This window comes from Choloepus didactylus, chromosome 2 (assembly GCF_015220235.1).
Source record: "Choloepus didactylus isolate mChoDid1 chromosome 2, mChoDid1.pri, whole genome shotgun sequence".
In the NCBI taxonomy this organism is placed as follows: Eukaryota; Metazoa; Chordata; class Mammalia; order Pilosa; family Megalonychidae; genus Choloepus; species Choloepus didactylus.
This window is the reverse complement of record NC_051308.1, coordinates 109,655,414-109,670,286: the sequence shown is the minus strand read 5'-3', so window position 1 is coordinate 109,670,286 and position 14,873 is coordinate 109,655,414. Positions and strand designations below refer to the sequence as shown.

General features: G+C 38.5%; 1 long non-coding RNA gene across 1 annotated transcript in view; it reads right to left on the bottom strand.

The window, feature by feature from the left end:
* Nucleotides 1-14,873, bottom strand: part of LOC119526585 — a 38,568-nt gene that overhangs the window by 22,685 nt on the left and 1,010 nt on the right. The window lies entirely within an intron of this gene.

The window sequence follows — 14,873 nt, the reverse complement described above, 5'->3', positions numbered from 1 at the left end:
AATGTTACACACAGCTGCTCTCTCAGCAACCTCTGTCCATGAACTCTTTTTATGGGACTCCAGTGATTTAATGAGACCCACCTTGAATGGGTGGGGTAACACCTTCATGGAAATCATCCAATCAAAAGTCTCACCCACAGCTGACTGAATCACATCTCCATGGAAACACTCAATCACTAGGTTCCAACCTAATCAACACTAACACATTTGCCCCCACAAGACTGCATTAAAGAACATGGCATTTGGGGGACATATTACATCCAAACCAGCACAATGTGAAAAAAGTAAGGTGGGGAAGTTTTTTTTTTTCAATCCTTTGGGCATTTTCTTTGAGCTGTTAGTTTTTGCTCTATTTAAAGCATATTTAAGTTGTTTTAATGTGGTTTAGGGGCACAATGTGTAGATACTTGTGTAGATACTTTATTTTTGTAAGGTTGTAATAAATGCTATTTATACTAAACATAATTATGCAGTGTACATAATTTTTAAAAAGCTTATATGTAGCTTATTTGATTATATTTATTTTCTCTACCAAACTGTCCAGTAAAAGGAAACGGCAAAAAAAATGATGATAATGTGAGATAGGGATGTATTATCACAGACAGAACATATGTAAGGTGAACATAGGAACCTCCTACTTTATAAGTCAAGCCCTCGAGCTTGAGGCTTGCTCTTATGAAGCCCAAGGTTGTAAAGGAAAGGCAGAGCCCACCTGTAACTGTGCCTGGGAGTCACCTCCAGAGACTCTCTTTTTTTGCTCAAATGTGGACTTTCTCTCTCAAAACCCAACTCTGCAAATAAATTCATCACCCTCCCCTGAAGTGGTACAGGACCCCCAGGGGAATGAGTCTCCCCAGTCAAGTGGGACATGGATTCCAGGAATGAGCCTGACCTTAGCTTCGAGGGATTCAGAATGCATTTTTGAGCAAAGGATGGAAAAGAAAGGCAACAAAATAAGGCTTCAGTGGTTGAGAGATTTCAGTTGGAGTCGAGAGGCTGTCCTGGAAGTTATTTCTATGCAAGCTTCAGCTAGATATGCCAAATGGTCACAGTATGATAAGCTCAAGTAAACAGTAGTCCCAAAAACCTTAAAGATCTGGATCCCTATCTGAGACTCACTAAGTGTATTCTTTAGAAAAATAAATTCTTCAGAGAACTCATAAGTCCCCAAACCCAGAGGCAATACCCTCTTCAAGAACATCAACTAGATGTGTACCCTTTTCTCATAAAGTTGACACCCCTTTTTAACATGAATAGGTTAGGGTAGTCACTGCCTAGACATCCCTGAAGATCGGTGGGATGGTTGGGTTCATGTGTCAACTTGGCTAGGTGGCCTAGCTGTCTGGTCAAGCGGGCACTGGCCTGACGATTGCTGTGAGGATATTTGAGGCTGGTTAATAAACCAACGGGCTGGTTTGTCAGATCATCAGTCAGTTGACTGCAGCTGACTGATGACTCATCAAGGGGCGTGCTTCCACAGTGAGAGAATGCAATTGGCTGGATTTGGTCTGGGTGATCAGTTGGAGGCTTATAAGCCGGACGGTTAGAGAACCTTCACTTCTTCTTCAGCTGCTCAGTGAAGCTTTTCCTGGGGAGCTCGTCGAAGTTGCCAGTTCGTTTCCTGAGGAGTTCGTCAAAGTTGTTGGTTCGTTTCCTGAGGAGTTCGTCCAAGTTGCCGGTTCGTTTCCTGAGGAGTTCGTCAAAGTTGTCGGTTCATTTCCCGAGGAGTTCATCGGACGTCTTCCTTGGAGTTGACAGCTTGTTGACGGCTCTGCAGAATTTGGACTCGTGCGTGCCTGCAGTTGCGTGAGTTACTTTTACAATTTGATAATAAGAAACATCTCTCATTGATTCTGTTTCCAAGGAGAACCCTAACTAATACAATCAGGAAAGTGATTCAACTAGAGGAAGGGGTAGCAACAGATAAGATGGGATTTAACAAAGAATTATGAATACTGAATATATAATTTTCTTTTTCTGAGTTGCTGGAGTATTAGAATAGCTAGAAGGAAAGAATTGAAATGGTAGAACTAACACATAACATTCTTTGAAATTGGTTCTATAGCTACTTATTAAATTACAATTTGAAAGCTATTACCTTTTTGTATGTATGTTATATTTCACAACAAGGAAATAATTGAAACTATGGTACTATAACTCATAACAGCTTTGGAAATTTTCTATATAACTACTTGGTAAATTGCAGTTGAAAAGTTACCACTTCTATGTATATCTGTTATATTCTACAACAAAAAAAAATGATTAAAAAAAAAAAAGAGTGAATGTTACTCAAGGACTTGCACCCTATTCTGAAGAGGTTTAGTGCATTTCTGGTTGTATGCAGGATAGCTGAGTATTGTTAGGAGAAACATATGTCTGTTATTGTGTTTTATTTAGAGATTAAGTATGGTTTAAGGTGATGTGTATGGTTGCCAATTTTACAAGGGGTGGACTGTGATGGTTAGGACCATGTGTCAACTTGGGCAGGTGATGATACCCAGTTGTTTGGTCAAACAAGCATGGCCTAACCATTACTACAAGAACATTTCATGGCTAGTTAATAAACCAGAAGGCTGGTTTATTAAATGATCAGTCAATTGATTGCATCTATGGCTAATTACATCTATGATCAACTAAGGGAGTATCTTCACAAAGAGAGAATCCAATCAGTTGGATTTCATCCAATCAATTGAAGACATTTAAAATGGAAGAGAGAATTTTCACTTTTTTTTTTTTCAGCCAGCCAGCCTCTCCTGGGGAGTTCATCAAAAACCTTCATCAGAGTTGCCAGCTCATGGCCTGCCCTATGGAATTTGGACTCATGTATCCCCACAGTTGTGTGAGACACTTTTATAAAATCTCATATTTACAGATATCTCCTATTGATTCTGTTTCCATAGAAAACCCTGGGTAATACAGTGGAAAATCTAATATACCACAGTAACTGACAGAAGAAAAGAGACAAAAAGAATCAGTAAGGATATAGAGGATCTGAATAACATGATTAACAAAATTGTCCTAGTAGAAGTGTTTTCAGAAATTTTACCCCAAAACTTCAGATTATACATTCTTTTTAAGCACATACAGAACCTGTTCAAAACTGACTATCACTGGGCCATAAACCCAGTCAACAAATTTCAAAGAACTGAAGTCATACAGACCATGTTCTCTGATGTGAAAGCAATTTAAATTAGAAGTCAGTAACAAAAAGATAGCTATAAAAGACTCATGTATTTAGAAATTAAGAAATACTTTTCTGATATGCCCATGGCTCAGGGAGAAAAATCATAGTGGAATTGAGAAAGTAATTCAAACTAAATGATTATGAAAATACTAATCTTGAAACTTAAAAAAAACTTTTTTCCTTTGAAAATAGTATAAAATTGATTAAAATTCTGGTGACACTATTCAACTAAAAGGGAAAATTATAAATAAGTAATATCAAGAATATAAAACCTTATATAAGACCTTACAAAGATTAAATCAGTATGTTAGGAACAACTTGATGGCAAGAACTCTGAAATTATAAGACGCAATGGGAAAATTCTCAGAAAAATATAGCTTACCAAAACTGATACAAAAAACAAAGTTTAACTAGTTGTATAACTATTACAGGAATTGAATTCATAATTGAAAACTTTTCTACAAAGAACACTCCAGGCCCATATAACTTCAACAGCAAATTCTACCAAACATTTAAAGAAGAAATAATTCCAATCTCATGGAAACTCTTCTGGAGAACAGAAAAAGAAACACTCCCAACTTGCTTTTTGAAGTCAACATTACCCTGATATCAAAACCTGATAAGAGTATTACAAGAAAGGGAAATTATAGGCCAATTGCATTCATAAATGTGGATATAAAAATTTCAAACAAAATATGAAGAAACCAAATCCAGCAAGCAACAGGTTTACAGGATAATAAAACATATATGAGAAACAAATCCAGGAATAAAAATCCAGAAATGCAACACAGGATTACATGTAAAAATCAAATTAGGTAAGACAAATATGATTGTCTTAAGTTAAAGAGAAACCTTTTTTTTTAATTCAAAATCCTTCCATGATCAAAACTCTTCAAAAACCAGAAATAAAAGGGGAACTTCCTTAACCTGACAAAAGGTATCTACAAAAACTCTTCATTCCATTTGCTCTACAGCTTCTCATTAAATTGTACTTTGAAAGTTATCACCTTTCTGTATATATCTTATATTTTACAATAAGGAAATAACTGAAACTGTGGAACTGTAAACCATAACATTCTTTCCTAAGTATTCTTCAGTATTTTTGGGACTATTGATGATTTGGGCTTGGCATACTGATGGCATGTGGAATATCTAGCTGGAGCTTCCATAAGAGTAACCTCCAGGATTGCCTCTTGACTCTATTTGAAATCTCTTAGCTACTGAAACCTTACCTTCACCTAGATTTAATTAACATTTTGTCACATTTGCTTTGTCTGTCTACATATTTATTTTATTTTGCTAAAACATTTGAAAGTAAATTGCAGACATAATGACACCTCACCACCTAAGTATTTTAGCACATATCTCCTAAGAACAGATTTTTCTCCTGCATAACCATTATACCCTTATAATGTCTAAGAAACTTACCAATGATACAATGTATAACTTACAGTCCATTTACAATTTTCTCCAGTTATGCCAACATTGTCCTTTATGGCTGTTTTTCCCCGATCCAGGTTCCAATCAAGGATCACACATTACACTTAGCCAAAGTATCTCTTTGGTGCTCTTTTATCTTTAACAGATGCTAATTTTTTTTGTCTTTTATGACACTGACACTTTTTGAAGAAGCTAGGCCAGTTGCCTTGCAGACTGTCCCACAAATCTGTATTTGTCTGTTTCTACCAGGTTAGATACAAGTTAACATTTTTGGCAAACATAATACCATCAATGATATTTTGTACTACCCACACTGCCACATCAGGAAGCAGATAGTTTGATCTCTTGTTTAAGTATGTTGTCCATCAGATTTTACCATTGTAAAGGTTTACCCTGCCTAAATAACAAGTAATCCTTGGAGTGATAGTTTGAAATTCTGTAAACATCCTGTTTCTCAACAAATTGTCTCCCAGTGGTTTCGATGATCCTCAACTGAATGAATTATTAAATGATAGCTGAAAAATGGTAAATTTTTAAAATCCTCTAGCTCCTTCTACACTTATTATCTGCCATTCTCTGTAATCCCTAACACTACTCCCAACCCCTTTTTTAGTCTTATTGTGGGCCCAGTGATTTAAACATGATGGGAAGACCAGATAGCAAGACTTCTAATTAGGCTAAAATAATTAAAAGTCAGTGTGAAGAGCCATCTCGACAGGTGAACTCGCTGCCCTCCCCTCTACGTGGGACCCGACTCCCAGGGATGTAAATCTCCCTGGCAACGCAGAGTATGACTCCTGGGGATGAATGTGGACCCGGCATCGTGGGACTGAGAGTATCTTCTTGACCAAAAGGGGGATGCAAAATGAGACGAAATAGTTTCAGTGGCTGAGAGATTCCAAATGGAGTCGAGAGGTCACTCTGGTGGACATTCTTATGCACTATATAGATAACACCTCTTAGGCTTTAATGTATTGGAATAGCTAGAAGTAAATACGTGAAACTACCAAACTCCAACCCAGCAGCCTGGACTCCTGAAGACAATTATATAATAATGTAGATTACAAGGGGTGACAGTGTGATTGTGAAGACCTTGTGGATCACACCCCCTTTATCTAGTGTATGGATGAGTGGAGGAATGGGGATAAAAACTAAAGGACAAATGTGGTGGGATGGGGGGATGCTTTGGGTGTTCTTTTTTCACTTTTATTTTTTTATTCTTGTTCTGGTTCTTTCTGATGTAAGGAAAATGTTCAGAGATAGATTGTGGTGATGAACGCATAACTATGTTATCATACTGTGGACAGTGGATTGCATACCATGGATGATTGTATGGTGTTTGAATGTATTTCAATAAAACTGAATTTAATAAAAAAAATTGATTCTGGTGATGAATGCACAACTGTATGATGGTACTGTGAATAACTGCACACTGTGGATGACTTAGGGTGTGTGAATATATCTCAATTAAACTGTATTTAAAAAAGTAAATGAACAATGGGGGGACACGGGGAATGGGATATTTTGGATATTCTTTTTTAATTTTCATTTTATATTTTGGTATTATGAAAACGTTCAAAGTTTGACTGTGGTGATGAAAGCACAACTATATGACGATACTGTGAACAACTGATTGTACACTTAATGACTGTATGTTATGTGATTATATCTCAATAAAATTGCATTTTAAAAAAGAAAAAAAAAAAAAAAAAAAAAAAGTCAGTGTGAAATGAACAGAGCAATGGAAGAGTATCAAAAGTCCAAAAGATAACATCAAGAGCTTTAGCAATATTTGAAAAGACTGATACATGTACATTTAAAAAAAAAACAGGGAGGCGGGGCAAAATGGCGGACTGGTGAGCTATATGTTTTAGTTACTCCTCCAGGAAAGTAGGTAGAAAGCCAGGAACTGCGTGGACCGGACACCACAGAGCAATCTGACTTTGGGCACACTTCATACAACACTCATGAAAACGTGGAACTACTGAGATCAGCGAAATCTGTAAGTTTTTGTGGCCAGGGGACCCGCACCCCTCCCTGCCAGGCTCAGTCCCGTGGGAGGAGGGGCTGTCAGCTCCAGGAAGGAGAAGGGAGAACTGCAGTGGCAGCCCTTATTGGAAACTCATTCTACTGATCTAAACTCCAACCGTAGACAGACTGAGACCAGACACCAGAGAATCTGAGAGCAGCCAGCCCAGCAGAGAGGAGACAGGCATAGAAAAAAACAGCATGAAAAACTCCAACATAAAAGCGGAGGATTTTTGGAGTTCTGATGAACATAGAAAGGGGAAGGGCAGAGATCAGGCCCTGAGGCTCATATGCAAATGTCAAAGAAAAGCTGATCTCTCTGCCCTGTGGACCTTTCCTTAATGGCCCTAATTGGTTTGTCTCTTAGCATTTCAATAACCCATTAGATCTGTGAGAAGGGCCCTTTTTTTTTTTTTTTTAATCCTTTTTCCTTTTTCTAAAACAATTACTCTAAGAAGCCCAATACAGAAAGCTTCAAAGACTTGCAATTTGGGCAGGTCAAGACCAGAGCAGAACTAAGAGAGCTCTGAGACAAAAGGCAATTATCCAGTGGCTGAGAAAATTCACTAAACACCACAACTTCCCAAGAAAAGGGGGGTGTCCGCTCACAGCCACCATCCTGGTGGACAGGAAACACTCCTGCCCATCGCCAGCCCCATAGCCCAGAGCTGCCCCAGACAACCCAGTGTGACGGAAGTGCTTCAAATAACAGGCACACACCACAAAACTGGGCGTGGACATTAGCCTTCCCTGCAACCTCAGCTGATTGTCCCAGAGTTGGGAAGGTGGAGCAGTGTGAATTAACAAAGCCCCATTCAGCCATCATGTCAGCAGACTGGGAGCCTCCCTACACAGCCCAGCAGCCCAGAACCGCCCTGCGGGGGGCACTCACCTATGACATAGCACAGTCATCCCTCAACAGAGGACCAGGGGGTGCACGGCCTGGAAGAGGGACCCACTCGCAAGTCTCAGGAGCCATACTCCAATACCAAGGACTTGTGGGTCAGTGGCAGAGACAAACTGTGGCAGGACTGAACTGAAGGATTAGACTATTGCACCAGCTTTAAAACTCCAGGATCACCAGGGAGATTTGATTGTTAGAGCCACCCCCCCTCCCTGACTGCCCAGGAACACGCCCCATATACAGGGCAGGCAACACCAACTACACACGCAAGCTTGGTACACCAATTGGACCCCACAAGACTCACTCCCCCACTCACCACAAAGGCAAAGCAGGGGAGAACTGGCTTGTGGAGAACAGGTGGCTCATGGACGCCACCTGCTGGTTAATTAGAGAAAGTGTACTCCACGAAGCTGTAGATCTGATAAATTAGAGATAAGGACTTCAATTGGTCTACAAATCCTAAAAGAACCCTATCAAGTTCAGCAAATGCCAAGAGGCCAAAAACAACAGAAAATTATAAAGCATATGAAAAAACCAGACGATATGGATAACCCAAGCCCAAGCACCCAAATCAAAATACCAGAAAAGACACAGCACCTAGAGCAGCTACTCAAAGAACTAAAGATGAACAATGAGACCATAGTACGGAATACAAAGGATATCAAGAAGACCCTAGAAGAGCATAAAGAAGACACTGCAAGGCTAAATAAAAAAATAGATGATCTTATGGAAATTAAAGAAACTGTTGACCAAATTAAAAAGATTCTGGACACTCATAGTACAAGACTAGAGGAAGTTCAACAACGAATCAGTGACCTGGAAGATGACAGAATGGAAAATGAAAGCATAAAAGAAAGAATGGGGAAAAAAATTGAAAAAATCGAAATGGACCTCAGAGATATGATAGATAATATAAAACGTCCTAATATAAGACTCATTGGTGTTCCAGAAGGGGAAGAAAAGGGTAAAGGTCTAGGAAGAGTATTCAAAGAAATTGTTGGGGAAAACTTCCCAAATCTTCTAAACAACATAAATACACAAATCATAAATGCTCAGCGAACTCCAAATAGAATAAATCCAAATAAACCCACTCCGAGACATATTCTGATCACACTGTCAAACACGGAAGAGAAGGAGCAAGTTCTGAAAGCAGCAAGAGAAAAGCAATTCACTACATACAAAGGAAACAGCATAAGACTAAGTAATGACTACTCACCAGCCACCATAGAGGCGAGAAGGCAGTGGCACAATATATTTAAAATTCTGAGTGAGAAAAATTTCCAACCAAGAATACTTTATCCAGCAAAGCTCTCCTTCAAATTTGAGGGAGAGCTTAAATTTTTCACAGACAAACAAATGCTGAGAGAATTTGCTAACAAGAGACCTGCCCTACTGGAGATACTAAAGAGAGCCCTACAGACAGAGAAACAAAGAAAGGACAGAGAGACTTGGAGAAAGGTTCAGTACTAAAGAGATTCGGTATGGGTACAATAAAGGATATTAATAGAGAGAGGGGAAAAATATATATGACAAACATGAACCAAAGGATAAGATGGCTGATTCAAGAAATGCCTTCACGGTTATAACGTTGAATGTCAATGGATTAAACTCCCCAATGAAAAGATACAGATTCGCAGAATGGATAAAAAAAAATGAACCATCAATATGTTGCATACAAGAGACTCATCTTAGACACAGGGACACAAAGAAATTGAAAGTGAAAGGATGGAAAAAAATATTTCATGCAAGCTACAGCCAAAAGAAAGCAGGTGTAGCAATATTAATCTCAGATAAAATAGACTTCAAATGCAGGGATGTTTTGAGAGACAAAGAAGGCCACTACATACTAATAAAAGGGGCAATTCAACAAGAAGAAATAACAATCATAAATGTCTATGCATCCAATCAAGGTGCCACAAAATACATGAGAGAAACACTGGCAAAACTAAAGGAAGCAATTGATGTTTCCACAATCATTGTGGGAGACTTCAACACATCACTGTCTCCTATAGATAGATCAACCAGACAGAAGACCAATAAGGAAACTGAAAACGTAAACAGTCTGATAAATGAATTAGATTTAACAGACATATACAGGACATTACATCCCAAATCACCAGGATACACATACTTCTCTAGTGCTCACGGAACTTTCTCCAGAATAGATCATATGCTGGGACATAAAACAAGCCTCAATAAATTTAAAAAGATTGAAATTATTCAAAGCACATTCTCTGACCACAATGGAATACAATTAGAAGTCAATAACCATCAGAGACTTAGAAAATTCACAAATACCTGGAGGTTAAACAACACACTCCTAAACAATCAGTGGGTTAAAGAAGAAATAGCAAGAGAAATTGCTAAATATATAGAGACGAATGAAAATGAGAACACAACATACCAAAACCTATGGGATGCAGCAAAAGCAGTGCTGAGGGGGAAATTTATAGCACTAAACTCATATATTAAAAAGGAAGAAAGAGCCAAAATCAAAGAACTAATGGATCAACTGAAGAAGCTAGAAAATGAACAGCAAACCAATCCTAAACCAAGTACAAGAAAAGAAATAACAAGGATTAAAGCAGAAATAAATGACATAGAGAACAAAAAAACAATACAGAGGATAAATATCACCAAAAGTAGGTTCTTTGAGAAGATCAACAAGATTGACAAGCCCCTAGCTAGACTGACAAAATCAAAAAGAGAGAAGACCCATATAAACAAAATAATGAATGAAAAAGGTGACATAACTGCAGATCCTGAAGAAATTAAAAAAATTATAACAGGGTACTATGAACAACTGTATGGCAACAAACTGGAGAATGTAGAGGAAATGGACAATTTCCTGGAAACATATGAACAACCTAGACTGACCAGAGAAGAAATAGAAGACCTCAACCAACCCATCACAAGCAAAGAGAACCAATCAGTCATCAAAAATCTTCCCACAAATAAATGCCCAGGGCCAGATGGCTTCACAGGGGAATTCTACCAAACTTTCCAGAAAGAACTGACACCAATCTTACTCAAACTCTTTCAAAACATTGAAGAAAATGGAACACTACCTAACTCATTTTATGAAGCTAACATCAATCTAATACCAAAACCAGGCAAAGATGCTACAAAAAAGGAAAACTACCGGCCAATCTCCCTAATGAATATAGATGCAAAAATCCTCAACAAAATACTTGCAAATCGAATCCAAAGACACATTAAAAAAATCATACACCATGACCAAGTGGGGTTCATTCCAGGCATGCAAGGATGGTTCAACATAAGAAAATCAATCAATGTATTACAACACATTAACAAGTCAAAAGGGAAAAATCAATTGATCATCTCAATAGATGCTGAAAAAGCATTTGACAAAATCCAACATCTGTTTTTGATAAAAACACTTCAAAAGGTAGGAATTGAAGGAAACTTCCTCAATATGATAAAGAGCATATATGTAAAACCCACAGCCAGCATAGTACTCAATGGTGAGAGACTGAAAGCCTTCCCTCTAAGATCAGGAACAAGACAAGGATGCCCACTATCACCACTGTTATTCAACATTGTGCTGGAAGTGCTAGCCAGGGCAATCTGGCAAGACAAAGAAATAAAAGGCATCCAAATTGGAAAAGAAGAAGTAAAACTGTCATTGTTTGCAGATGATATAATCTGGAAAACTCTGAGAAATCGACAATACAGGTACTAGAGCTAATAAACAAATTTGGCAAAGTAGCAGGATACAAGATTAATGCACATAAGTCAGTAATGTTTCTATATGCTAGAAATGAACAAACTGAAGAGACACTCAAGAAAAAGATACCATTTTCAATAGCAACTAAAAAAGTCAAGTACCTAGGAATAAACTTAACCAAAGATGTAAAAGACCTATACAAAGAAAACTACATAACTCTACTAAAAGAAATAGAAGGGGACCTTAAAAGATGGAAAAATATTCCATGTTCATGGATAGGAAGGCTAAATGTCATTAAGATGTCAATTCTACCCAAACTCATCTACAGATTCAATACAATCCCCATCAAAATTCCAACAACCTACTTTGCAGACTTGGAAAAGCTAGTTATCAAATTTATTTGGAAAGGGAAGATGCCTTGAATTGCTAAAGACACTCTAAAAAAGAAAAACGAAGTGGGAGGACTTACACTCCCTGACTTTGAAGCTTATTATAAAGCCACAGTTGTCAAAACAGCATGGTACTGGCACAAAGATAGACATATAGATCAATGGAATCGAATTGAGAATTCGGAGATAGACCCTCAGATCTATGGCCGACTGATCTTTGATAAGGCCCCCAAAGTCACTGAACTGAGCCATAATGGTCTTTTCAACAAATGGGGCTGGGAGAGTTGGATATCCATATCAAAAAGAATGAAAGAGGACCCCTACCTCTCACCCTACACAAAAATTAACTCAAAATGGACCAAAGATCTCAATATAAAAGAAAGTACCATAAAACTCCTAGAAGATAATGTAGGAAAACATCTTCAAGACCTTGTATTAGGCGGCCACTTCCTAGACTTTACACCCAAATCACAAGCAACAAAACTAAAAATAGATAAATGGGAACTCCTCAAGCTTAGAAGTTTCTGCACCTCAAAGGAATTTGTCAAAAAGGTAAAGAGGCAGCCAACTCAATGGGAAAAAAAATTGGGAAACCATGCATCTGACAAAAGACTGATATCTTGCATATATAAAGAAATCCTACAACTCAATGACAATAGTACAGACAGCCCAATTATAAAATGGACAAAAGATATGAAAAGACAGTTCTCTGAAGAGGAAATACAAATGGCCAAGAAACACATGAAAAAATGTTCAGCTTCACTAGCTATTAGAGAGATGCAAATTAAGACCACAATGAGATACCATCTAATACCGATTAGGATAGCTGCCATTAAACAAACAGGAAACTAAAAATGCTGGAGGGGATGTGGAGAAATTGGAACTCTTATTCATTGTTGGTGGGACTGTATAATGGTTCAGCCACTCTGGAAGTCAGTCTGGCAGTTCCTTAGAAAACTAGATATAGAGTTACCATTCGATCCAGCGATTGCACTTCTCGGTATATACCCGGAAGATCGGAAAGCAGTGACACGAACAGATATCTGCAAGCCAATGTTCATAGCAGCATTATTCACAATTGCCAAGAGATGGAAACAACCCAAATGTCCTTCAACAGATGAGTGGATAAATAAAATGTGGTATATACACACGATGGAATACTACACGGCAGTAAGAAGGAACGATCTCGTGAAACATATGACAACATGGATGAACCTCGAAGACATAATGCTGAGCGAAATAAGCCAGGCACAAAAAGAGAAATATTATATGCTACCACTAATGTGAACTTTGAAAAATGTAAAACAAATGGTGTATAATGTAGAATGTAGGGGAACTAGCAATAGAGAGCAATTAAGGAAAGGGGAACAATAATCCAAGAAGAACAGATAAGCTATTTAACGTTCTGGGGATGCCCAGGAATGACTATGGTCTGTTAATTTCTGATGGATATAGTAGGAACAAGTTCACAGAAATGTTGCTATATTAGGTAACTTTCTTGGGGTAAAGTAGGAACATGTTGGAAGTAAAGCAGTTATCTTAGGGTAGTTGTCTTTTTCTTACTCCCTTGTTATGGTCTCTTTGAAATGTTCTTTTATTGTTGTTGTTTTTTTTTTAATTTTTTTTTTCATACAGTTGATCTAAAAAAAAAAAAAAAACAAGGAAAAAAATATGTAGAGCCCCCTTGAGGAGCCTGTGGAGAATGCAGGGGTATTGGCCTACCCCACCTTGATGGTTGCTAACATGACCACAGACATAGGGGACTGGTGGTTTGATGGGTTGAGCCCTCTACCATAGGTTTTACCCTTGGGAAGACTGTTGCTGCAAAGGAGAGGCTAGGCCTCCCTATAATTGTGCCTCAGAGCCTCCTCCCGAATGCCTCTTTGTTGCTCAGATGTGGCCCTCTCTCTCTAGCTAAGCCAACTTGAAAAGTGAAATCACTGCCCTCCCCCCTACGTGGGATCAGACACCCAGGGGAGTGAATCTCCCTGGCAACGTGGAATATGACTCCCGGGGAGGAATGTAGACCTGGCATCGTGGGACGGAGAACATCTTCTTGACCAAAAGGGGGATGTGAAAGGAAATGAAATAAGCTTCAGTGGCAGAGAGATTCCAAAAGGTGCCGAGAGGTCACTCTGGTGGGCACTCTTACGCACAGTTTAGACAACCCTTTTTAGGTTCTAAAGAATTGGGGTAGCTGGTGGTGGATACCTGAAACTATCAAACTACAACTCTGAACCCATGAATCTCGAAGACAATTATATAACAATGGAGCTTATGAGGGGTGACAATGGGATTGGGAAAGCCATAAGGACCACACTCCACTTTGTCTAGTTTATGGATGGATGAATAAAAAAGTAGGGGAAGGAAACAAACAAACAAACAGACAAAGGTACCCAGTGTTCTTTTTTACTTCAATTGCTCTTTTTCACTTTAATTATTATTCTTGTTATTTTTGTGTGTGTGCTAATGAAGGTGTCAGGGATTGATTTAGGTGATGAATGTACAACTATGTAATGGTACTGTGAACAATCGAATGTACGATTTGTTTTGTATGACTGCGTGGTATGTAAATATATATCAATAAAATGAAGATAAAAGAAAAAAAAAAGCCAAAAAAAAAAAAAAAAAACCCAATGGCATACTGACACTTAATAGGAAATTAGTTACATAATATATGAAGTGCTAGAAAAACTGGCAGAATTCTTCACAGTCCTCCCTAATGTGTTCCTGAAGTTTCCCAGAGGGCCTGCTCTGGGGGATTGTATTTACTTGTGCTTTGTTGCCAGGCAAGAATCAAGGTGTTGTATTTCAACCAGATGTCCTAAGCTCAGCTCTGCAAGATAGAGTAGCAAAGAGAAACATGTGTTTTCCTTTACACAGAACTTCCCAAGCCATCACCAGCTGCTTTCAGTCTCATGGGTGGATCTCTCCACTTGCCAGATTTCCTAGCTCCTGAGGCTTTGGAAAAGCCACCTTTGGTTTCTTTAATCCATCTTGGTCATTGCTGATTCTCTTATAAGTGTCAAATTACACTCTCGGCAGTTGTCTCTGGCCATCCCCCAGGCTGCCTCCCTGACCAGGCCCCCAAGAATTATGGGGCCTGCTGACCTTAAACCAGTGTGATTTCAACAGTTCTTTCCAGTGTCAGGGAAAATCGTAAAAGACTCTGAATGGGTCAAAATGATTACTGGATATCCTGACTTGTGCATTCTTCTGGGTTATCTGTGTCTTTCATTG